Genomic DNA, 24,781 nt, shown 5'->3' with positions numbered 1-24,781 from the left:
ATTCTGGTCGGGGCACACCTGCTCACACACCTGCTCACACACCTTTAGCTTGCACCGCTTCACAAATGCGCCCTCCGAAAAACACTTGGACGCTCGGGTGATTTCTTCAGCCACAATAAAGCTAGCTTTCACTGCTGCATCACTTTTAGCGGTAGCTTTGGTGAACACATTCTGCTGCAGCTGCAGTCTGCCTTTTAATTTGTGGACAACTTCTCCATCACTTCTTAGAAATCCGCTTTAGTCAAACGCTGATATGGAAACACTGGGATCTCGCGGCAGGATGCGGTCTTTTCGCGGGTCACACAATGCACGTCGGGTTATCGGGTCATCGACATGCATTGTGGGAGATGTAGTTTATGGTCACTGTACACTGTAAAGCAGTGTAGACTTTTATTTTAAGACAATTGTATACCTTTTAAGCTCTCGCGGGCCACATAAAATGACGTGGCGGGCCGGATTTGTCCCGCGGGCCTTGAGTTTGACACATATGCTTTACACAATAGAAGGGTGAAAGGTTTTTTTCAGTATAGGCTATAGGCCTATATGCCAAACAATGGCCCCCTCGTGTCCGGTCAGGGTTCTGTTGGGTCATATTTAAAATACTACAATACTTTTTTGTATTTGCAAAATGCACATTTCGCTGCTAATGTGTAGTTTTAATTGCACCCCAAAATTACTGATAAAAATCTATGGGGCAAAACATCCGAAAGAGTTGTTATATTGTATTGTATGGTTTTTTGAACAACTTTAATGTTTTATTTTATTTTATTTATTCTAGGATTATTGTTTATGTGGAGAAAAAAAAAATTAAGGCTCTATGTTCCAGTATTGCGGAAGCCCTAAACGGCCATGCATTCATACATTTTATTTCCTCCGTTTTCCCGTGATAACGAGTTAATTTCCTCCGTTTTCCCGAGATAACAAGATAATTTTCTCGAGATCTCGAGATAACGAAACTTTGTTTTCTCGTGATAACGAGTTAATTTCATTTGTTTTTCAGAGATAATGGGATAATTTTTGTCGAGATCTCGAGATAACAAAACTTTTTTTTTTTTACAAGATAACGATATAATAAGGTGTGTGTGTGTGTGTGTGTGTGTGAATGAGTCAGTCAGTTAGTGTAACAAAACAAAGAAAAAAAAAAAAAAAAAAAATATACATATATATATATATATATATATATATATACACATATATATATATATATATATATATATATACACGTATATATATATATATACACATGTACACATACACACACATACATACACATATATACATATATATCAGAGGAGGCTCGTCCATAGAGGCAGAGGAGGTTGGTCCTCCTCTATTTTTGAGAGGCAAGAGGAAGATCAATTTTTTTTTTAAGAAAGAGTAACTGGTTGAAATAAATCATTACCAAATCTCAGTATCATATATAAAATATTATATATATATTATATCATTAAAAAAAGTTTCTTCTTTGGAAGAAAATGCACTTAAAACGGTTCAACAGCGACAGCTGCAGACGGAGGAGACAGAGCAGTCTGTGAGAGGAGCAGGGAGCAGGAAGGTGGGGGCTAGAGGAGGACGGAGGGCTTCTGTCCTCCGTGGGAGGGATCTCCTTCCATTGACTCAATGCATTTAAGATTTTTCATGCTGATCCATGACTGGCTAAGATACGTAATTTGACGCGCTAAGGGAGGACGTCCTCCCTTACCAATCAGCAACCAGAATACAAGATTGACAGCAGGTTGGTCCAATAACAGTTCCCAAATTTAATTCTCACATTTATACAACCGTAAACAAAAAATACTACTATGTATTTTACAGCTTTCACTGCCAGCCATGCTCGGACAAGAAATATGGAGTTTTCAGCGATATTGGAATCGGTTTCGTTCGTCCTGCTGGAGGACATAAAGTTAGCAGCACGACCGGGACAGCAACACAGTTACAGCGCACACAATACAGAGCAGCAGGAAAGTCACTGTCGTGAAAATCATGTCTTAAGTGCCAAGATAGCACAGGGGGTAGCGCAGGAACCTGCTATTCAGGTGACTTGGGTTTTTTGTCTCGTATATTAGCTTTTTAATGAAATGTTTTTTTAAAGAAGTCTTGTAAATCATTGTTTTATTGCTTAATTTTCATTGAATATAAGAAAGTAGGGTTAATTGGTTGACTTGTATAAAATAACATGACATCGTGGACTGGTTTTCCTCCTGTCCTCCCCATTTTTTTCAGTCACCAGCCGCCACTGATATATATACATACATATACACATACACATATATATATACACATAATAATAATAATAATAATAATAATAATAAAGAAAATAAATAAAGAAAGAAATTACAAATTGATTGTACCAATTAGCCTCCACTAAACATCAACAGACACCGAGAGCTGTTTGGCTAACAAATGTTCTTTCAGTAGTTCTTTAAATCTGTATTTGTTGTTCTCTTGAATAATATGTCCTGGCAGAGCATTCCATAAAACCATGGCCCTGTACATTACCGTACTTTTCATCTTGTTTGTTTTCACTCTTGGTAGAATAAATCTACCTTCGGTAGCATGCCTCGTATTATAAACATGTTCATCTGAACTGAAAAACAGACATTTGTATAAAACCCTTGGCAGTTTAGATGTAGATATTTTTCTAATAAAAGTAAGTAATGAGACAATAAATCTGTTCTTTACATTCAACCAAGCAAGACAATTATGCATTTTACTGACATTAGTTCGAAATGGACAACAAAGTAAACACCGTGCTGCCTTATTCTGAGCTGTTTGCAGTTTTTTAATAGATGATGTGGCAGCGCACGACCAAACGTCTGAGCAATAATCTAGGTGTGATAACACAAGGCTTTTGATGACACTTCCCCTTATATTTAAAGGTAGAAAATCCCAGAATCTCCTTATGGTCGAAATGCTCTTGCCCATTTTATTTATTACTTTCTCAATATGTTTAGACCATGTTAATTTATTGTCAAATATTATTGCTAGAAGTTTGGTTTCTTGCACTTGTTCTACAGCCACATCATTTACATAAATCCTCAGTTTCGGCTCGTTCGTTAACATAGTTTTTGTCCCAAATACAATGCTATTTGTTTTAGCGGTGTTAAGAACTAATTTATTGTTGGTTATCCATGTCACAAGTTCCTGATTTAAAACACTACTAAGTTCATCAATTGTGGGTTTTGCTATATGTATTGTCGAATCATCTGCATACATTGAATTTTAGCGTCCTTTAGATTCAGTGGTAAGTCGTTAGTAAATATTGAATATAATAATGGACCAAGACTACTTGCCTGTGGGACTCCACAATCGATTACTTTTGGTTCAGACAAACTTCCATTAAATAGAACTGTCTGTTTCCTGTTTTTCAAATAGCTCTCAAGCCAGCGGGTTGCAGTCGAACTAAAACCATAACAAGCTAATTTCTGTAACAACAAATTATGATCAATAATATCGAACGCTGCACTAAAATCTAATAAAACTGCTCCTACTAGGTGTCTGTTGTCAATTTCACGTAGCCACTCATCAGCCATCTGAGTGAGAGCTGTGACAGTGGAGTGCTCAGTCCTGTAGGCATGTTGATAATCAGTGTTCAAATCATTAGCTGCAAAATAATTTTGTATTTGTTTAAAAACAATTTTCTTGGGCGCGCAGGTGGTCGAGTGGTTAGAGCGCATGCTACATACGCAGCCGTATGGCGTTAGAAACGTTTCAAAAAGCGTGCGCACCTATCAACTGAACGTGTCACTCGCGCCTGCTTTGACGCCTGTGCAGCAAGCAGCGCCTGACGTGAAATGTAGTTTCCTCATTGACTTATAATGGCCCCCCATGATGACTGCTGCACGCCAGTAATCACACGACGCGTAGTGACTACGCATAACATTCATGTGTCTTTTTGCGAACGCACGTGTTAACGCTCGCATGAAGATGATTGAAAATTTTTGTCACGCGCTTACGCGTACGCGGAAATGACGTGCGCAAACTCTGTCACATGTAACAAGAAGCTGCGTACGTATGAAGCAGCGTGTGCACGTCTGTCTGTCACTGTTTGACAAATGTTGTTAGGCGCTCACACGTACGTGCGGTCGCAGATTCTGATACTTCGCAGCTGGAAGTTGATCTGCACCGTGCACACCAGTCCGCGTACATGAACGTGTTGCGTAGTTGTTCTGTGTTCCATTTTCATCCAGTAGATGGTGCAATCGATCCAATGCGAGATACAGACATATAGGCTTTTGCATGACATGATTCATTTTAACCCCAGAGTGAGGGGACAGCCTTCCATTCCGACACACCCTTCTATTGCGAAACAGCCCCACTCCGAAACACCGCTGTTCCGACCCTCCCCTCAAAACACCGCATTTCCGAAATTGATTTTCAAGTGTACATTACTTCCTACATCAAACACTGCCGTCCGCTCACCGGCTGCACTCACACAACTCATTGCTTTTTATTGCTAATAGGCCTATGTCACTATCTTCGTTTATTATGTAGTATATTTTCGCTTGCAGCAAACACAATTAAACGTTTGTCTAATCTTTTTACACGCACTATCCGTGGTGCTGGAATCCCCACTTCCAGCCACACTCGCACAACTCTGAAATAAACTGTGGCCCATGGGTGCGATCTGCCGGGGTATGACCCCTCTGCTCGTCCGTTTAAACATAACTTGTCTTTGTGGAAGGTTAACAATGTATGAGTGGATTGAGCAGTGCTGCTCAGTTTGTCTTTGAAAAAAAAAAGCAGAGGAGAAGACAATAGGCTACCTATGTATTTTTGATTCAATAAACATTACATGAAATTGATTGTGTATCCATCTCTTATAGCCATAGACGGATTATCATGACCACGGGCCTACACACGCAAACTGTGCGCACGCAAAGGCGCTGTAAGGCAAGGGCGCAAAGGCTGTTACATAATTACATTGAATGTAATAATGTCCGCAAACGTAATAAACCTCAAACACCTACTAATACTACTGACCGTGCATGCAAAATACAGCTGCTGACCCTCCGCTCCGCTGTCACACAACGGATCCCCCGTCCGCACTCCCTCTCTCTTGCCCGAAAAATAATTTCCATGAAGAAAACATCGCCTGACATTTAAATTTAAATTCCCAGTGACAGTACAAATCTCAAGAAATCTGGATGTATTGCTCATTTGTAAACACAACACTTATCAGTCTATAGGCAAGAATCTAAAGGTTTATTAATTCAAATCATTTCAAATTCGCTTTATTGGCATGAATGCCACAACAACAATATTGCTCCAAGCACCAAGAACCACGAAAAGAATACCTAGCACAGTAAATAATAATAATAACAATAATAATAATAATGATAATAATAATGATAACTTTGAACATTATCACAATTAAGTTATCAATCTGCGATGTAAACAAAATGCAAACATTACAGACTTCTAACCATTTTTCTAAAAGTGTCTGTATTTTAATTGAGAATAGTTTTTATATAAATTACACAAAAGGAAAAGAAAATGTGATTTGTTTTACCTATTTCAGCCATAAGCGGTCATATTGACCGCACATCATTTCGTGGGATTTCATACATTGTCTCTCTTGTCTCTGACTTTGTTAGCGGTCTCCAGCTGTGCGACTGTAACACAACATCATATGAAGAAGGACTAACACTAATAGCCTAATTGATTCTTATTTCTTACACTTACAGAACTGTTTACGACTCGAAACCATGTTATTATATATGACGTTTTGACCAAATGTCGTGGCTTCAAATGCATCAAATTCCCACATCCAGTTACGCAGGCAGCTGTCCAGGGTGCTGAACCAGGTGACAGACAAAGGCTGCACTCTGCGTTCTGATGTTTGCTGAGCAGATCTGTCCCCCTTGGTTTCTCATCCACTCTGTTGTGGGAGATCTCCCACAGAGCAAAAGTAATACACATTTTTTCTCTCCCCGCTCGGCTCGAGCCCGGCTGAACTCTGGCTTGAGCCCACTTCACCCAGGCGCGAGCCTGCAGCCCCCTCTCCTGCTGACAACAGACCGGGGGAGAAAACAGACATTCCTTTGCTCAGAATCCATATCAGGCTGTGTCTGAATATGCACGAAGATCGGTATAACGCATTGGAGCAATTTTCATACAATTTCGGATATTTAGCATGATAAAGTAATTTCAATTCAACATAGCCATTTGTCCAGTTGAAGCATGATGAGCGTTATGTCATTAATATGAAGGAGCCTTGTTTTGCAGTTAATCAGCCACATGATCCGTTTGAACCCACAAAGGAAAAAAGGATAAATGCGCAGCCTCCGTTTCCTTTCTGATTGAGTCCGTTCAGAGTGGGGGGGGGGGGTTTCGGAATGGGGGGGTTTCGGAATGGAGGGGTTTCCCCAACAGACTTTTCGGAATAGCGGGGTCTTTGAAAAAAAGGGAAACCCCACCATTACGATGAATTGAAGTCGTGTTCGGAACAGCGGGGTTTCGGAAAGGCGAGGTGTAACCGTGGTGCTGGAATCCCCACTTCCAGCCGCACTCGCACAACTCTGAAATAAACTGTGGCCCATGGGTGCGATCTGCCGGGGAATGACCCCTCTGCTCGTCCGTTTTAACATAACTTGTCTTTGTGGAAGGTTAACAATGTATGAGTGGATTGAGCACTGCTGCTCAGTTTTGTTTTTTTTTTGTTTATTATTTTTTTAAAGCAGAGGAGAAGACGACATGCTGACCCACAACCCAGTCGCCCTGCAGCCTTTTTGATTATTTTTTTACAGTGGGACTATTTTATTAGATAATAGGCTACCTATGTATTTTTGATTCAGTAAAAACTACATGAAATTGATTGTGTATCTATCTCTTATAGCCATAGAGGGGATAATCATGACCACGGGCCCCTGCCTATACACGCAAACTGTGCGCACACAAAGGCTGTTACATTATTACATTGAATGTAATAATGTCCGCAAACGTAATAAACCTCAAACACCTACTAATACTGACCGTGCGTGCAAAATCCAGCTGCTGACCCTCCGCTCCACTGTCACACAACAGATCCCTCTCTATTGTAATTGTTTGCCCGAAAAATAATTTCCATGAAGAAAACATCGCCTGATATTTAAATTCAAATTCCCATTGACAATACAAATCTCAGGAAATCTGGATGTATTGCTCATTTGTACACACAACACTTATCAGTCTACAGGCAAGAATCAAGAATCTAAAGATTTATTAATTCAATAAATTTCAAATTCGCTTTATTGCCATGAATGCCACAACAATATTGCTAAAGCAATAAAAAACTAACGAAAAGAATACCTAGCACAGTACCGTTATACTTACTGTGTGTGTTTATGTGAAATAAAAATAATAATAATAATAATAATAATAACTTTGAACATCATCACAATTAAGTTATCAATCTGTGATGTAAATAACAAAATGCAAACATTACAGACTTCTAACCATTTTTCTAAAAGTGTCTGTATTTTAATTGAGAATATTTTTTATATAAATTACAGAAAAGGAAAAGAAAATATCATTTGTTTTACCTATTTCGGCCATAAGCGGTCATATTGACCGCACATCATTTCGCGGGATTTCATTCATTGTCTCTCTTGTCTCTGACTTGGCTCTCATCTACGCTGAAGTATATGACGTGTGTTTCGATAACCAAGAAAGTGCTTGGAGACCGTAAAGGGCATTTAAAACAATATTTATTCACAGAAATTATAGAATGGGGTCTGGGGGGAAGGGGTCCGTTATTGTGGTGACTTGGTAACACCGATTCTCCACGACCACCGCTGGTCTTCCACTTGCACACTGTCCTCTGCCGGGCGCAGACTCGGGAGCTGTGGGGGAAACGAGATGGCAGTCACTGCATTTTTAAACCCAATACATGCACACCACTTCATTTACGTCCTAAGATCGTTGCTCACACGATGGGGCAGAGTATCAGCTGTTCACCGTCACCTCGGGCCAACATCACTCTCTTCATTGGCACCACTGCTGTCACACCGTCCTTGGGCGCCGGCCTCTTATGCTGTCATATGGGGGGGGGGGAGCAATTTTCATACAATTTCGGATATTTAGCATGATAAAGTAATTTCAATTCAACATAGCCATTTGTCCAGTTGAAGCATGATGAGCGTTATGTCATTAATATGAAGGAGCCTTGTTTTGCAGTTAATCAGCCACATGATCCGTTTGAACCCACAAAGGAAAAAAGGATAAATGCGCAGCCTCCGTTTCCTTTCTGATTGAGTCCGTTCGGAGTGGGGGGGGGGGGTTTCGGAATGGGGGGGTTTCGGAATGGAGGGGTTTCCCCAACAGACTTTTCGGAATAGCGGGGTCTTTGAAAAAAAGGGAAACCCCACCATTACGATGAATTGAAGTCGTGTTCGGAACAGCGGGGTTTCGGAAAGGCGAGGTGTAACCGTGGTGCTGGAATCCCCACTTCCAGCCGCACTCGCACAACTCTGAAATAAACTGTGGCCCATGGGTGCGATCTGCCGGGGAATGACCCCTCTGCTCGTCCGTTTTAACATAACTTGTCTTTGTGGAAGGTTAACAAGGTATGAGTGGATTGAGCACTGCTGCTCAGTTTTGTTTTTGTTTATTTGTTTTTTAAAGCAGAGGAGAAGACGACATGCTGACCCACAACCCAGTCGCCCTGCAGCCTTTTTGATTATTTTTTTACAGTGGGACTATTTTATTAGATAATAGGCTACCTATGTATTTTTGATTCAGTAAAAACTACATGAAATTGATTGTGTATCTATCTCTTATAGCCATAGAGGGGATAATCATGACCACGGGCCCCTGCCTATACACGCAAACTGTGCGCACACAAAGGCTGTTACATTATTACATTGAATGTAATAATGTCCGCAAACGTAATAAACCTCAAACACCTACTAATACTGACCGTGCGTGCAAAATCCAGCTGCTGACCCTCCGCTCCACTGTCACACAACAGATCCCTCTCTATTGTAATTGTTTGCCCGAAAAATAATTTCCATGAAGAAAACATCGCCTGATATTTAAATTCAAATTCCCATTGACAATACAAATCTCAGGAAATCTGGATGTATTGCTCATTTGTACACACAACACTTATCAGTCTACAGGCAAGAATCAAGAATCTAAAGATTTATTAATTCAATAAATTTCAAATTCGCTTTATTGCCATGAATGCCACAACAATATTGCTAAAGCAATAAAAAACTAACGAAAAGAATACCTAGCACAGTACCGTTATACTTACTGTGTGTGTTTATGTGAAATAAAAATAATAATAATAATAATAATAATAATAATAATAATAATAACTTTGAACATCATCACAATTAAGTTATCAATCTGTGATGTAAATAACAAAATGCAAACATTACAGACTTCTAACCATTTTTCTAAAAGTGTCTGTATTTTAATTGAGAATATTTTTTATATAAATTACAGAAAAGGAAAAGAAAATATCATTTGTTTTACCTATTTCGGCCATAAGCGGTCATATTGACCGCACATCATTTCGCGGGATTTCATTCATTGTCTCTCTTGTCTCTGACTTGGCTCTTATCTACGCTGACGTATATGACGTGTGTTTCGATAACCAAGAAAGTGCTTGGAGACCGTAAAGGGCATTTAAAACAATATTTATTCACAGAAATTATAGAATGGGGTCTGGGGGGAAGGGGTCCGTTATTGTGGTGACTTGGTAACACCGATTCTCCACGACCACCGCTGGTCTTCCACTTGCACACTGTCCTCTGCCGGGCGCAGACTCGGGAGCTGTGGGGGAAACGAGATGGCAGTCACTGCATTTTTAAACCCAATACATGCACACCACTTCATTTACGTCCTAAGATCGTTGCTCACACGATGGGGCAGAGTATCAGCTGTTCACCGTCACCTCGGGCCAACATCACTCTCTTCATTGGCACCACTGCTGTCACACCGTCCTTGGGCGCCGGCCTCTTATGCTGTCATATGGGGGGGGGGGAGCAATTTTCATACAATTTCGGATATTTAGCATGATAAAGTAATTTCAATTCAACATAGCCATTTGTCCAGTTGAAGCATGATGAGCGTTATGTCATTAATATGAAGGAGCCTTGTTTTGCAGTTAATCAGCCACATGATCCGTTTGAACCCACAAAGGAAAAAAGGATAAATGCGCAGCCTCCGTTTCCTTTCTGATTGAGTCCGTTCGGAGTGGGGGGGGGGGGGTTTCGGAATGGGGGGGTTTCGGAATGGAGGGGTTTCCCCAACAGACTTTTCGGAATAGCGGGGTCTTTGAAAAAAAGGGAAACCCCACCATTACGATGAATTGAAGTCGTGTTCGGAACAGCGGGGTTTCGGAAAGGCGAGGTGTAACCGTGGTGCTGGAATCCCCACTTCCAGCCGCACTCGCACAACTCTGAAATAAACTGTGGCCCATGGGTGCGATCTGCCGGGGAATGACCCCTCTGCTCGTCCGTTTTAACATAACATCATCATGTGGGGAGGGGGGGGGCGGGGACTTCAGTCACTGTACTTTAACACACATTCGCAATAACTTTCCACGACCAGGGATCACTACTCGCACAATGGAGGCAGAGTAGGGATGTAACGTATCGGTAATACCACGATATCGTGATAACAAAATTGTCTCAATATTATTGTGAACATGTATGGTATGAAATGATGGCAAATACTGTAGATTTTGATCTCATTACATCCCTAGGGCAGAGTATAAACTCACATTTCAATTAGTCCGACAGTCAATGCCTGTCTGCTGGCAACAGCTGTCGTTCTCTTTCTCCTGCTCCTTTCCCCGTGGATCTCACACTCCTCTTCCTCTGTCTGCTCGCTGCAGGTGTAACTGGCTCGGTCTGCAGGCCCCGCCCACTCTGCTGTGTTACGGTGTAGAATCAGACTCTGGCAACTCTTGTCAAACCCTGGCTTAGCCCTGTATCAACAATACATCTGACATGAAAAAGGATAAGCTTAGTGTAGGTCTATAAAATGGTGAAAACCAGACACAACGTTACAGGCAACACTATTTTTTTAAGCTCTCAAAACTCAGTTCTACAGGTGCTTTTCACCAGTGTGACATGTGTCTGAGTGGATCTGTTGTTAAACTATAATGTTAAAAGTTCACAATCATGATTTGGGTTCAAAGATCACATAGATACTGCTTACCTGATTCAGAATTGATGTGCAGTCTGATAGCTAGTCTTCCCACAATGTCATGATCCCCCGGTGGGTTTAACTGGTGACTGTGTTATCTGGTGGCCTTCTCTCGTTGTAAGACATGTTACGAATGTGTTGTGGAGATTTATTCTAAGGACTGTATGGTAAACTGGACTGAATCACTTATGGCCGCTGGGTTAGAATTAGTTCCTTTTAGTCCTTTTAGTTTTAGTTCCTTTTAGTTTCTCAATTGCTGATTAGGAATGGTTGATGGTGTGAGTGTGACAGATGAGTATGTGTGTGTGGAAGGTATATGAAAGTTGTGTGGTTCTGTAACAGAGAATAAAAAGCAGTTATCAGAACAGCAGGTACATGGTTAACTATACAGTACCAGGAATGGTAAACAACCAATAGAAGAATAAGAATTAATCATTCAGCTTAATTCACAACAGCCAGGTGCTAGCAGGCCTCTCTCTCTCAGCAGCAGCAGTCAGGACGGCAAAGAAAAAGAAATATAGCCTGAGTGAAGCACTGGAGCCGTGGGCCGATTCCTGTCACTGACAACTAAAGCCTAGACTGTAGACTGTTGTGGTGGTGAGCTAACTCGATGCTAACTTTTTCTAGCGGTAGGGGTTAGCATCCGCCGCTAATACCGTCTTCCCAGCTGACCGCAACGGCAACATAACACCGGAGGCTCCCGGTGTTGGTGACGGAGGCACCAGCGCTTCTCTCGGACTGTATTTCCTTACCTTTGTGGTCCTGGTAACTGCTGCTGTCAGGGGCAGGAGGCTAACGTTACACAGTTGAGTCCGAGAGGAGGGGCCCAGTTTCAATGTTTTGTTTACAAACTGTAACAAGCAATACTCCAGACTCTTAAACTTACACAACACAAATGACCTATGTATTTATACGTAAATATTAACCATTTCCCAGTCACCTTTCTCATCCTCCGTCGTCTTCTTCTTCTTCTTCTTCTTTTGAATTTCCGGCAGGCAAAGTTTGGCTCACTGCTGCCTCCCCTGGTTGATTAAAATGAAAAGGCCAACTACGTGAGGCGTTCATGTATGCGGATTGGTGTGCGCGCTGCAGATCAACTTCCGGTTGCGTAGCATCAGAATCGGCGACCGCACGTGCATCAAACGTGACAGATAGACGTGCACACGCTGTTTCATACGTACGCAGCTTTTTGTTACGCGTGAAATACAATCTGCACGTAACAACGCACGCACGCACGCATAACAAAATAATCATGCATGCGTGCGTGCGTTGCTGCGTGTCTCTGTGGTTGTTTTGACATCGATTTAACACCATACAGCCGACCCCGGTTCGATTCCGGTGGAGGTCCTTTGCTGCATGTCACATCCCCCTCTCTCTCCCATATTTCCTATCTGTCTACTGCTTAATAAAGGTGTGTATGCTGGAAAAAATCTTTAAAAAACTAAAACAATTTTCTCCATCATTTTACTCAAGGCGGGCAGCAAGCTTATTGGACTGCTGTTTGAGCCACAGAAGGATACAGTAGGATTCTTGGGTAATAGAATAATTTTTGCAGTTTTCCATGCCTGAGAAAAAATACATTTCTTTAAACTTAAATTAAATACATGACAAATTGTGGTGGAGATCAAGTTTGCTGCCAGTCTGAGCAATTTCATATCCATATTATCTAGTCCAGCTGGTTTATCCTTACATGCAAGTAATAATTTTTCTACCTGACTGACTGTAACTGGAGTAAATCTAAACTCACACTTTTTGCCTGCCATAATCTGATTTCTTATATTGAAGTAGGATTGTGTATTATCTGCTAGGTTCATCTTATCCCTAATTTCTTTACTTTATTTACAAAATAATTATTGAGATGTTCCACAATATCCGAAGGCCTGGCTATAAAAAAAAAGGCGTAATGCTATGTCAGCCTGCGTCAGGCCTTGATTTAAAATTTATTTGACGCAGTGATCGATATGCTCCTGCTCCTCTGACATTGCTACACTGAATGATGTTTCCTGCAATGATTTAATATACTACACTATCGTTTTGTTTTCTGGAGATCTCGAAAAAATTATCCTGTTATCTCGGGAAAACGGAGGAAATTAACGCATTATCACAGGAAAACGGAGGATATAAAATATATGAATGCATGACCGTTTAGGGCTTCTGTACAGTATCAAGCCTGCCCAATGCTGTCATATATAGTAGACATCTTATTAGAGGAGCTATGGTAATCAGAGAGCGGTACTCTTTGGTGGGACTGCACTCACTGCCCATGAAGCATGCAGCTGCTCAAGCTGGGAAGCCACCCTGATCACGTGATCACTATGCGTTATCCACGTGCACTTCAGGTGCTGTAGCCTACAGGTGCGCAGCAAGCAAATCAGAAAGACAGACCAACTGGCGCAAACGGATCACTGAGTGTTGTTTTTGAGAAAAGACACAATATTGAAGCTTCTGTATCAAATCCCACTGGATTGTGAAAGGAGTCTGCAACGTTCTCCAGTCGAATTTGCTGCAGGAAGAGGGCAACAAGACACAGTTAAAGGTGGAGCAGCACATGGCGCATCATTGCATGTAAGTGACTTTTCTCTTGACTGACTAAATCAAACTTAGTTTACTCATTTATTTAAGACTAGTCACAGATATTTGTGAAAAAGAAAGTTCCAAATGCTTCCAATTTAAGCTAACTGATAAATTCTCAGGTTAGGACATCAAAATGTCTTGCACTGTACTGTTTGTAAATTCAGGACTGTGTCAGTTCCTGCTTTCATTCGGCGTGTTAAAATTCACAGAAATCTTGCAACATTAGATTTCAGTGTGGATATGCAGAGTGTCCTACAGCCTTTACAACAGTAGTTGCACTTCAAAAGCGTACAGATTCCATACGCTCACAGTTAAACCAGGGGAACCACAAGGACATGCTTTAGCATGCAAATTTGAGTGATGTAGCTTTGTGTCAGAACATGTAGCAACCTTATGGGAGCATCTCCAGTTGCATATTGAAAGTGGGACAAAAGTGCCTTGCCCCTATGATAACTGTTCCAAGACTTTTTCTGTCCGTTCATCTTTCACCTCACACATCAGACTAAAACATAAAAAAAGAACTTGCACCTCTAGTGCTGCCACTGCCAGCACAGCTAGCTTGTCGAACAGTGAAATGACCAAAACATCTCAAACAGGTTTAGATCGGAGCGGAGGTGTTGGACAGTTTGGCCTTGTTTTATCTCCAGATGTTGGCTAAAATGCTGCTACCAGCCAGCGTGATTCAGAAACTAATTGAAGAATTCCAGGAGGTACACAGTTCTAGCACAGCCCATCTTTTGTCAAATTACATCAAGATTTAATACTGTTAAATGTGCCTGAAAATGAAATTAGGGTTCTCATAGATAATCTGTCAGAAAATTACCTGATGAAAAGATGCAATGGAGTATTTAGAACTGATCAAATACGGAAAACACTTTTCAAGAGTGAATTCAACCTTGTTGAGCCAACACAGATTTACCTGGGTATTGATAAAAATGGAAAAGAGAGATTTTGCCAGTATGTGTCCATAGAAGATACAGTGAAGGCATTACTTAGCCAGACCTCAGTTAAAGAGCAATATCTCCAAGCAAAATCTGACACACCAACAACTCCTGATGTCCCGGAAGATCTGAGAGATGGTAAAATCAGAAAAAAACACATTGAAATACATTGTTAAATGAATCACCATCCTCAGTAGGCATAATCTTTTACCAAGATTCATTTGAGGTTGCTAACCCTCTTGGCTCTGGCAGAAAGAAGCACAAGATTTTAACTGTATATTTGACACTAGCAGAGATCGCAGCACACAACAGGTCTTCCATTGATCCTATGCAGCTAGTTTTGTTGTGCAGGGGGGAGGACTTAAAGTTTTTTGGCCAAGATAAAGGTATTTTCTGCTGCAGTTAATGACCTGAAAGAAATGGAAGAAAATCGAATTCAAGGCCCTGGAGGAAATATTGTGAGGGGTACTGTTCTGGCTACAACTGGAGATAACTAGGGTCTCATTGCATTGGAGGTTTCACTGAGAATTTCAGTAAAAGCAGATACTTCTGCAGGTATCGCCTCATAGACAGGCAAACCTGGGAGCAAACTCCTACAAAATCAGGTTCTGTAAGATCAGTAGAGACCTACAACAACTATGGGGCAGAGGGGGAAATGGCATATGGGGTAAAGATTGACTCAGTGTTCAATCAACTGAAGTTGTTAGCGCGGGGTTCTAGGTCAGGACCCAAAAGCAGAAGGAGCAGAGGCAGCGGTTGGTTTAACTTGATTTATTTAGGTTCAGGGATCGCCGGGGAGGTGGGGTCCGCAGGTGAGCGGATTGGCAGGCGTAGTCGGTGTAGGCTGGCGGGCAGGCAGGTGGACTGGCTGGCAGGCTGGCTGGCAGGCAGGTGGACTGGGCTCGAGAGGCACGGAGATCTATCTGCCGCGAGGCAGGAGCGCAGAGGAAAGAAAAAACACAATAGTGAGACGGGCTCACAAAAACACACTAGACACGTTTCTAGCACGTTCAAAAGTCACATAAAGATGTGTGAAGGCTCTGATAAATTCACCGTAACTGGTGAAACAATCTGGCATCGGAGTGGAGGCACGGCTGGGCTTAAGTAGCAGGGGGATGATGAATGAATGGAAACCAGGTGCGCCTCTCCGCTGGGGCTGGTGCGGTTGGCACGCCCACAGGTCCGGGAGCCGGTAGACTGGAGCTGGCGAGGGAGGAAAAAGGGGGAGAACACAGAATACCCCGATAGGCGCGCCTGCCCCCCACTCACACCATGACAGAAGTATTTTCATGTTTGCCAGCCAGGCCTCCCTCCATGTCTGGGTCATGAACTGTTTGAAGAGATTGTTTCTGTTGATCTCGCTATGTACATGTATGTACAAGCGCTTGGTGAAGACTGAGAAACAGTTCACTTATAACCACCTAAACAGAATAATATCACACTTCCCATATAAAGGCAGTGATGTTAACAACAAACCTTTTGAGGTAAAACCAGATGAGCAAAAGCTTGGTGGGCATGCTGCACAGAACTGGTGCCTCTTACGTCTCCTTCCTGTAATGATTGGGGACAGGATAAAAAATTCTCTTGAAAATGATGTTTGGCAGTTGTGTCTCAAGTTGAGGGAGGTTGTTGATCTAATTTGTGCACCCAGGATCCATACCAACCAAGTTGCATATCTTCAGATGCTTATTGAGGAGTACCTTGAAATGAGAAGCAAAACATTCCCAGGAGAATCACTGGAACCCAAACACCATTACCTTGGCCACTACCCTGAGCTCATCCTTCATTTTGGTCCCCTTATTCAATTATGGACTTTGCGCTATGAAAGCAAGCACAGCTATTTTAAGCAGTGTGCAAGGAAACTGCATAATTTTAAAAATCTCTGCAGTACTTTAGCTGAAAGACACCAGTTGCTCTAAGCTTACTTATATGCTGGCAGCTTATTTCCTCAATTGCTTCAAATAGGGGAAGCCACAAAGTTTCATGACCAACTATACCAGATAGCCATTCAGAGAGCTGTCAGTCTCAAGGGCCTTCGTCCAGAGGACACTATTGAAACACCCTCTGTTACCTTAAAAGGGACACTGTACCAAAGAGGCATGGCTGTTGTTAACTAAAATGACACAGGCTACAAGTCTGGGAAAATTGTGTTCATACTGACTAATCAATCATGTGTGCATTTTGTTGTTGAGCTGTATCAGTCAGTGCATGTTTTGGATCTTGGTGTGCACTGTCTACAAAACAGTCATAATGCTCATTATGAGTGTGTGTGTGTCTGTGGACAGTCTAGCAGACTACTATCCATTGGCCACATTAGTGTTGTCACAATACCAAAATTATGACTTCAGTACGATACCTGCCTTAAATATCTCAATACCGATACTGAAACGATACCACGGTGGAAAACTAAAACATCATCAAAAGTAATGGAATAAAATATTAGGTGACAGAATGTGGAACTTAAAATGATTTATTTCTTTTTATTAATTAAAACACTTAAACTTAAAACATAAAAATAAAAATATATATTTTTGTAAAAGCTGCTGACCTTTATAGCTTCTGTATCTGTATCCAAGAAGACAAGTGTCTTCTTGTTTTGTTCATTTGTCTTGTTTGCTCTCAACAGCTTATCTTAACAGCACGTTAACTACAATTTTATTCAGCATAAAAATAATGAACATAAATGACATTGGCCGCGTTTCCCAGATTCGATCGTTCTTAAGGACTTAAGAAGGCTCTTAAGAAGGGTTCGGCTAAGAAGGAGCGCTAAGATACGGGTGTCTCCCAGACGCGTTCTTAACTGCCTTCTTAGGAGAACCTTAAGATCAAGCCAAAGAAGCTTCTTAAGAAGCTCTTAGTGGAAGTTGTCCACCGCGGTGGTGCTGAAACTGAATCAATCGATCACCCACCTCTTTATCAGCGCATAAAGTCACACACAGCGCCCCGTGGTCCCCCCACACAGGTGCAATTAGGCTACGCATGTATCGTGTGTGGGGGGGTGCGGGTGTGTGTGTGTGTGTGTGTGTGTGTGCCAACAGGTGTATCCAAGTAGTAATCAAGGCCATTAGTGCATATATACCCCCGTGAATATAGGCACACACATGTGAGAATGGAAGAAACCGGCAGCAAAAGAAACAAGCGGGCACCGTCGTTTACTGCAGAGGAGATGGGCATCTGAGGTCTGGCAGCACCTTGATTTTTTATTCGGGGGAAAAAGGGGCAAAAGGAACATCATGGTGAAGAACCGTATTTGGCAGGCCATAGCCGAAAAGATGTCCCCCTCCAGGCCATGTGGCCTGCGTGACTGGGGTGCTGTGTGGAAGAAGAGGCAGGAGTTCCAGAGCCAAACAAAAAAGAAGAGTGCGAAGGTGAGGAGAGAATCCATGGGCACAGGTGGTGGAGCACCGGGTGGGACGACCCTCACTCCCAATGAGGAGAAAGTCCTCTCCGTCATCGGGAAGACGGCCTCTGAAGGCATTACGTGCAGGCCCCCAGGAGAGGACGACCCCCAACAACCGTGCCCTGTCCCTGTGCGCCAACCAGCAGGGCCCGGTGTCCGCATGCGGGGAGGCTTAACAGGGCGGCCCGCAATAACGACCTGCACCTGCAGTGAGACACTGGTGCGCCTGGAGAGGGAGAAGCTGGTGGTGCTGCGGGGGATAGAGGGCCAACTCGAACGACAAACTGCCCTGCAGGAAGAGATGGTCCAGATAAAGCAGGAGAGGTTGGAGCTGCACCGGAGACAGCTGGCGCTTGCCGAGGCGCAGTTCAACCGACTTGCTTCCTGTATCTGCTTGGGTGCAGACGCTTTTCTGCTTGCTCTCGCTTCTGCTTGCTATTTTTTCCACTGTTATTATTTTTCTTCACTGAAAGATTACAGGCAGTAACTCCTGGATATTTACAAACCACTGGGACAACAATTAACTGACTGCTGCTGCCTTATTTCACTTTTTTAAAGTTTTTTCTTCCGAACTCCGCACTTTCAGAACGAGGCCTTCGAAGTAGCACAAGCCTATTAGCAGCTAAAGCCTATTAGCAGCTAAAGCTAACTAGCACCAAAATGCCTCTTGTTAACCTGAACCTTCAGAGCATCCTACAGAAAATTGCTGAGCTGGAAACCAAGATCCACCGGATAGAAGTAAATGTGGAAGTGAATGGACTATCTGGGAACGAAACTACTCTCCCATGGAATCAAAACAGCAGACAAGAGCCTGCTAACACACGGCTAATTAGCCCCGACAATGACTCGACAAAACAGGAGTTCAGGGGACCGGATAAAAAGCACAGGAACAATCATCCCTGCTGGAATACTCTTGGAGCAAAGCCTAAAGATAAATCATTTTTGGGAGAACGAGTAACAGGCAGAGCCCAGCGTCCTGAGATCTGTGATGCAACTGGTTGGCCTGCACTTTCCTCTGAAAAGAGTGCCTCCTCAACGCCCGTACCAAAGCGGAAACAACCGTGGACAACGGTGAAAACAAAAAGTAAGAGCGTACCTACGCAAATAACAAAAATACAACTGGAGAACAGATTTGCTCCACTTTATCAAGACCGTGCAAGCTCTCCGTCAATGAACAAGGAGAGTTATGAGACCAATTTCAAAAGTAAAAGACCACAGAAAGAGCTAATGACTGGACCACAAACACTGATTGTGGGTGATGTTGCTGTGAAGGAGGTAAACAGCTTTTGCAGCAAGAAGAACACCAAAGTACTCTGTTTTACCAACGATATGGTCTCTGACGTCTCAGAAAAAATTCTGGACATTGTCGCTGAACATCCAACAGTGAAATCTCTCATCTTACACACAGGGGCCTGTGATGTTGTGAAACAGCAATCTGAGGTATTGAAACAAGACTTCACTGATCTGTTGAACAAAGTCAGATCTCTCGATACTGTGGTGTTTGTCAGTGGCCCTCTACCAACTGTTCGTAGAGGTGATGAGAGATTCAGCAGGTTGTTGATGTTGAACAGATGGCTCAAAGCTACATCTGCCGCTCAATCGGTGAACTTTATTGACAATTTTAACATTTTCTGGGAACGCAGACACCTCTTTAAGGCAGATGGATTCTGCCTTAACAAGTCAGGAGTAAGGTTGTTAACCTCCAACATATTCTACTCTGTGCACCACACACCAGTTCCTCCCTTCAAGGACACCAGGCAAAACAAACTAAAACAACTGATAAGACAGCCCTTGGAAGGAGAAATATTTGTGCCTGAGATAAGCTTCGAACAGACAAGTCAGCTGTGCCAGGAGGAGGAGTCCTTGCTGCCATCTTCGCCCCGCAAGGAGGAGTCCCCCCCAGTCGCAACAAGAGGGAACATCCACTCTCCACCAACCCCAACCAACTCTCCGCCCTCTCCAGCCAGCCTCAGCCTCTCCCCCTCTTCCCCCCTCCTCGATTTCACGGATGAGATGAAAAAGCTGGTCAATGTTGGACTCAGACTCACACCCCGCCCAAATCTGCCACGCTTGAAACCACCATCGCCAAAACGTCATCGTGCCCCTCCGCCCCCTCTGAATAATCTTTGGCCTCTACAGTCTGAAAACAGCGAAGTACATCCTGTCCATGCTGACAGTACAATTAATGCTTACTGATATGTGCCGGGTCCGGGCTACGAAGTTGATATCACTACTGTTTTCCCCCGAGAAAAGCCAGGGCCCCCTGGAGTTCAGGCTGCCTCCTCAATTCCTGTGCTTACAGGTAATAGAAAAATTGTGAATTTGTTGAGAAACAGGAAATGCGGGACTAAATCTGCCAATCCATTCAATTTAGCTCCCATTCCTCGTCAGCCACTAACTGTCGCAAAAACTGCACAGTTGGTTTTGATACTGTAACTGTAGCTCTATTAAACATCTGATCTCTGGCAGGAAAATCTTTTTTAATACATGACTTTATCATCAAACACAATCTTAATTTTATGTTTTTAACTGAAACTTGGTTAGACCAGGATAACAGTGCAGCTGTTCACATTGAATCAAGTCCTCCAAATTTCTCTTTCATAAGTGAAACTAGAATGCATAAAAAAGGAGGAGGTGTTAGTATTCTGTTTAATGAGTTACTCAAATGCAAGCAGATGTTTTATGGAAGTTTTACTTCTTTTGAATATGTTGCTCTTCAGGTAAACTCATCTTCTCGAGCTATATTTCTAAACATCTACAGGCCACCTAAATACTGCACATATTTCTTTGATGACCTTGTTGAGTTACTGTCTCTTATCTGCACTGACTTTGATTGTGTGTTAATTGTTGGTGACTTTAACATCCATGTCGACAAGCCTGAGGACAGATGGACTAAAGAACTGTGCTGTGTCCTTGATAACTTTGGACTCACTCAGCATGTGACACAACCCACACACAACAGGGGCCACATCCTGGACTTAGTTATCTCAAAGGGTCTGAACATTTCTAAGGTTCTGGTATCTGATGTCGCTCTCTCTGACCATTACTGTGTTTTCTTTGAGAGTGATATATCAGTGCACACAAATGTTCAAACTCAGGTTGTCTCAAAGCGACACATCACTGAAAACACTGGTGACATATTCATTGATGCTTTCTCTTCCACACCACCCCTCTCTAGGTTCTCTGTCAATGACCTTGTACTTCATTTCAATTCCAAAATTACAAATGTCATGAATGCCATTGCACCCACTAAAGTGAAGGTGGTCTCTGGTAAGAAAAAATCTCCTTGGAGAAACGCCACGCTTGTCAAGATGGAAAAAAGGGAATGTCGAAAAGCTGAGCGCAGGTGGCGAAAAACAAATCTCCAGGTTCATTTTGACATTCATAAGGAGAGACTTTACATTTTTAATTTAGAATTAAAAAAGTCAAGGCAGTCCTTCTTCTCAGACATTATCACCAAGAACAAAAATAATGCTCGTGCCTTGTTTGCTACTGTCGACAGGTTAACAAACCCTCCTGTGCCAGTAGCAGCTGAACATCTGTCTACCAGGGCCTGTAATGAATTTGCATCATTCTTCACTGCCAAAATTCAGAAAATTAGACAAGCGGTCAGTGCCACTCTACCAGGTACTGGATGTGTGTTGTCGTTTTGTCCACCTAAACCCAACTCTAATACCCTGACACAATTTGATCCAATTAATGACAAAAACCTTCAAGACATTATACAGCATTTGAAGTCTTCCTCCTGCAGCCTGGATATTTTACCAGCAGGGTTCTTCAAAAAAGTTTCAGACTGCATGATTCCAGACCTGCTACAGATTGTTAACACATCTCTTCTCTCAGGTGTCTTCCCCCAAGCCATTAAGACGGCAGTCATTAAACCACTCCTGAAGAAGAGAACTCTAGACACATCAGTAATGAATAACTATAGGCCCATTTCAAACCTCCCAATTTTAAGTAAAATAATTGAAAAAGCTGTCTTTCAACAGCTGAACAATTACTTAATAATAAATGGCTGTTTTGATGTTTTCCAATCAGGATTTCGACCACATCACAGCACTGAGACGGCTCTTGTTAAGGTCTTCAACGACATTCATTCAAACACAGACAGCGGAAAAATCTCAGTCTTAGTATTACTGGATCTCAGTGCTGCGTTTGACACAGTCGACCATAATATACTACTGGACCGACTGGAAAACTGGGTTGGACTCTCTGGTACAACACTAAAGTGGTTTAAATCTTATCTAAATGAGAGAGATTACTTTGTGTCTATTGGTGACTACACATCTGAACGGATGAAAATGACAAGCGGAGTACCCCAGGGCTCCATTCTGGGGCCTCTACTATTCAACATTTACATGCTCCCTCTAGCTCAAATAATGGAAAACAATGAAATTTGCTACCATAGTTATGCAGATGACACACAAATTTACATAACCATATCACCAGGGGACTATAATCCCATACATACCCTGAGTAGATGCATCGAACAAATCAATGATTGGATGTGTCAGAATTTTCTTCAGTTAAACAAAGATAAGACTGAAATAATTGTTTTTGGATCCAAGGAAGAACGACTTAAAGTCTCTGCTCAGCTTCAGTCTGTAATGTTGAAAACTACAGACCAAGTCAGAAATCTTGGTGTGACTATGGACTCAGACATGAATTTCAGCAGCCATATTAAGACAGTTACAAAGTCAGCCTACTATCACCTTAAGAATATATCCAGGATAAGAGGGCTTATGTCTCAGCAGGATTTGGAGAAACTTGTTCACGCATTTATCTTCAGCAGACTCGACTACTGTAATGGTGTCCTTACAGGACTCCCTAAAAACTCCATCAGACAGTTGCAGCTGATTCAGAACGCTGCTGCTCGAGTCCTAACAAGAACCAAAAAAGTAGATCACATCACTCCAGTTCTTAGATCTTTACACTGGCTTCCTGTCTATCAAAGAATAGATTTCAAAGTCCTGTTGTTGGTTTATAAAGCATTGAATGGTTTTGGGCCAAAATACATTTCTGATCTGCTGCCGCGTTATGAACCATCCAGACCTCTGAGATCGTCAGGTACCGGTCTGCTTTCAGTCCCCAGAGTCAGAAGTAAACATGGAGAAGCAGCTTTCAGTTACTATGCGCCACATATTTGGAACAAACTCCCTGAAAATTGCAGGTCTGCTCCAACACTCACCTCTTTTAAATCAAGACTTAAAACATTTCTTTTTGCATCTGCTTTTAACTGAAGCAATTCAAGTCTTTGAACTGCATTATTACTCTGAGTTTTTTTTTTTTTTTATAATGCAATTTTTAATGTCTTTTAAATGAAATGTTTATGTCTTTTAATGTAATTTGTGTGTGCCTGTAAAGCACTTTGAGTTGCCTTGTGTCTGAATTGTGCTATACAAATAAACTTGCCTTGCCTTGCCTTGCCTTCATCTCGGTTCCAATCCTTCCCCAGGATTCAGGTGCGGGGCATTTCTATTTTTTATCTGCATTACGCAATGTATCCCGTTCAGTTTCATTAATCAATCTCCCTTCATTGCTCCTATCAAACTCTCCTCTGCCAGCCTTCTGCCCCACAGCTGAGTTGGCCCACATGAAGCTGTCGTGTGTGCCTCCTGGCCACCTGGCGACGATGTCAGTGATGAGGCCATTGTGGTTCACCACCACCTGGGTGTTGATGGCCGCGTAGAGCTATCTGCCGATCGAGCACAGATCCACCAGGGAGGGATTGTGGATTGGAATGAGGGTGTCGTCCACCACACCTGGGGGATCCCAGCCACTGCGTGGAACCCTTGGTGGACGTGGCGGACCTCGTCCCGTGTGAAGGGCATCTTTATGTGGGTCCGGGCATGGCACAGGAGAATCGGTTTCACAGCTGCCACACTCCGTGACACCGATGCCTTGCTGAGGCCGGTGCCGTCCCCCACCACCTCCAGGAAGCTCCCCACTGCGTAAAAACGCAGCACAGCCAGGAGCTTCACCTCCGGGCTGAGGGCAAAATTGCAGGGTTGCTCTCTGGATGTGTGGAGACACCAGAGTGATCAGCCATTGGATCTCCACACGGGGCAGCCAGTACTTTGCCTGGACAGCCCGGTCTGACAGCACGTCCAGTGGGGAGAAGTGCTGACGCACGTATGCATTTATGTAAACCGTCTGGCTTTTTGTATGTGTTGTACTATAAACTCATATATGCAGATGTGTGTGGAAAACTTAAACGTGTAATTCAATAAAGTTTTTTTTTTTCTTCTCTACTATTAGCCTATGTTTCTTGCATCAGTGGTCCGCAGGATATAAATTTCCCTGACGCGGCTTGATCACTGAGCATTTGGTCGCTAAGAAGGCTGTTAAGAGTGGGTCAGCTCGATCTTACATTTCCTTCTTAGTGAAAGATCTTCTTAAGCTAAGAGCGACTCTGGGAAACACATCCTTCTTTCACAGCATTCTTAAGAGCGCTCCTAAGAAGATCTTAGCACTTAAGAGCTTCTTAACAAATCTGGGAAACGCGGCCATTAACTGTAAGTCTGGCAATTCATAAAAATAAAAAAAAACACTTTATTCATCCCAGAAAGTGGAATTTTGCAATTTGCATTTCATGTTGATAAAATTCATCCCTGGATTATTAGCCTGTAAACTACATTAGTGCACTAAAGTACAACACAAATGACCCAGACCTGGTGGAGGTCTGTGCTAATCAGACCATATTCTAATAATATAAATCTAAATA

General features: G+C 42.5%; 1 protein-coding gene and 1 long non-coding RNA gene across 5 annotated transcripts in view; one reads left to right on the top strand and one right to left on the bottom strand.

The window, feature by feature from the left end:
* LOC115570877 (RNA binding protein fox-1 homolog 3-like) overlaps nucleotides 1-24,781 on the top strand; it is a 1,044,539-nt gene that overhangs the window by 270,937 nt on the left and 748,821 nt on the right. The window lies entirely within an intron of this gene.
* LOC115570889 (uncharacterized) lies at nucleotides 9,770-11,555 on the bottom strand. Its single transcript, XR_003981840.1, has 3 exons — nucleotides 11,155-11,555; nucleotides 10,715-10,938; nucleotides 9,770-9,947 (listed from the first exon to the last, which is right to left on the bottom strand). It is a non-coding gene; the product is annotated as an uncharacterized LOC115570889 (long non-coding RNA).

This window comes from Sparus aurata, chromosome 20, assembly GCF_900880675.1.
Source record: "Sparus aurata chromosome 20, fSpaAur1.1, whole genome shotgun sequence".
In the NCBI taxonomy this organism is placed as follows: Eukaryota; Metazoa; Chordata; class Actinopteri; order Spariformes; family Sparidae; genus Sparus; species Sparus aurata.
Note: the sequence above shows the minus strand (reverse complement) of the source record. Positions and strands in the feature narration are given on the sequence as shown.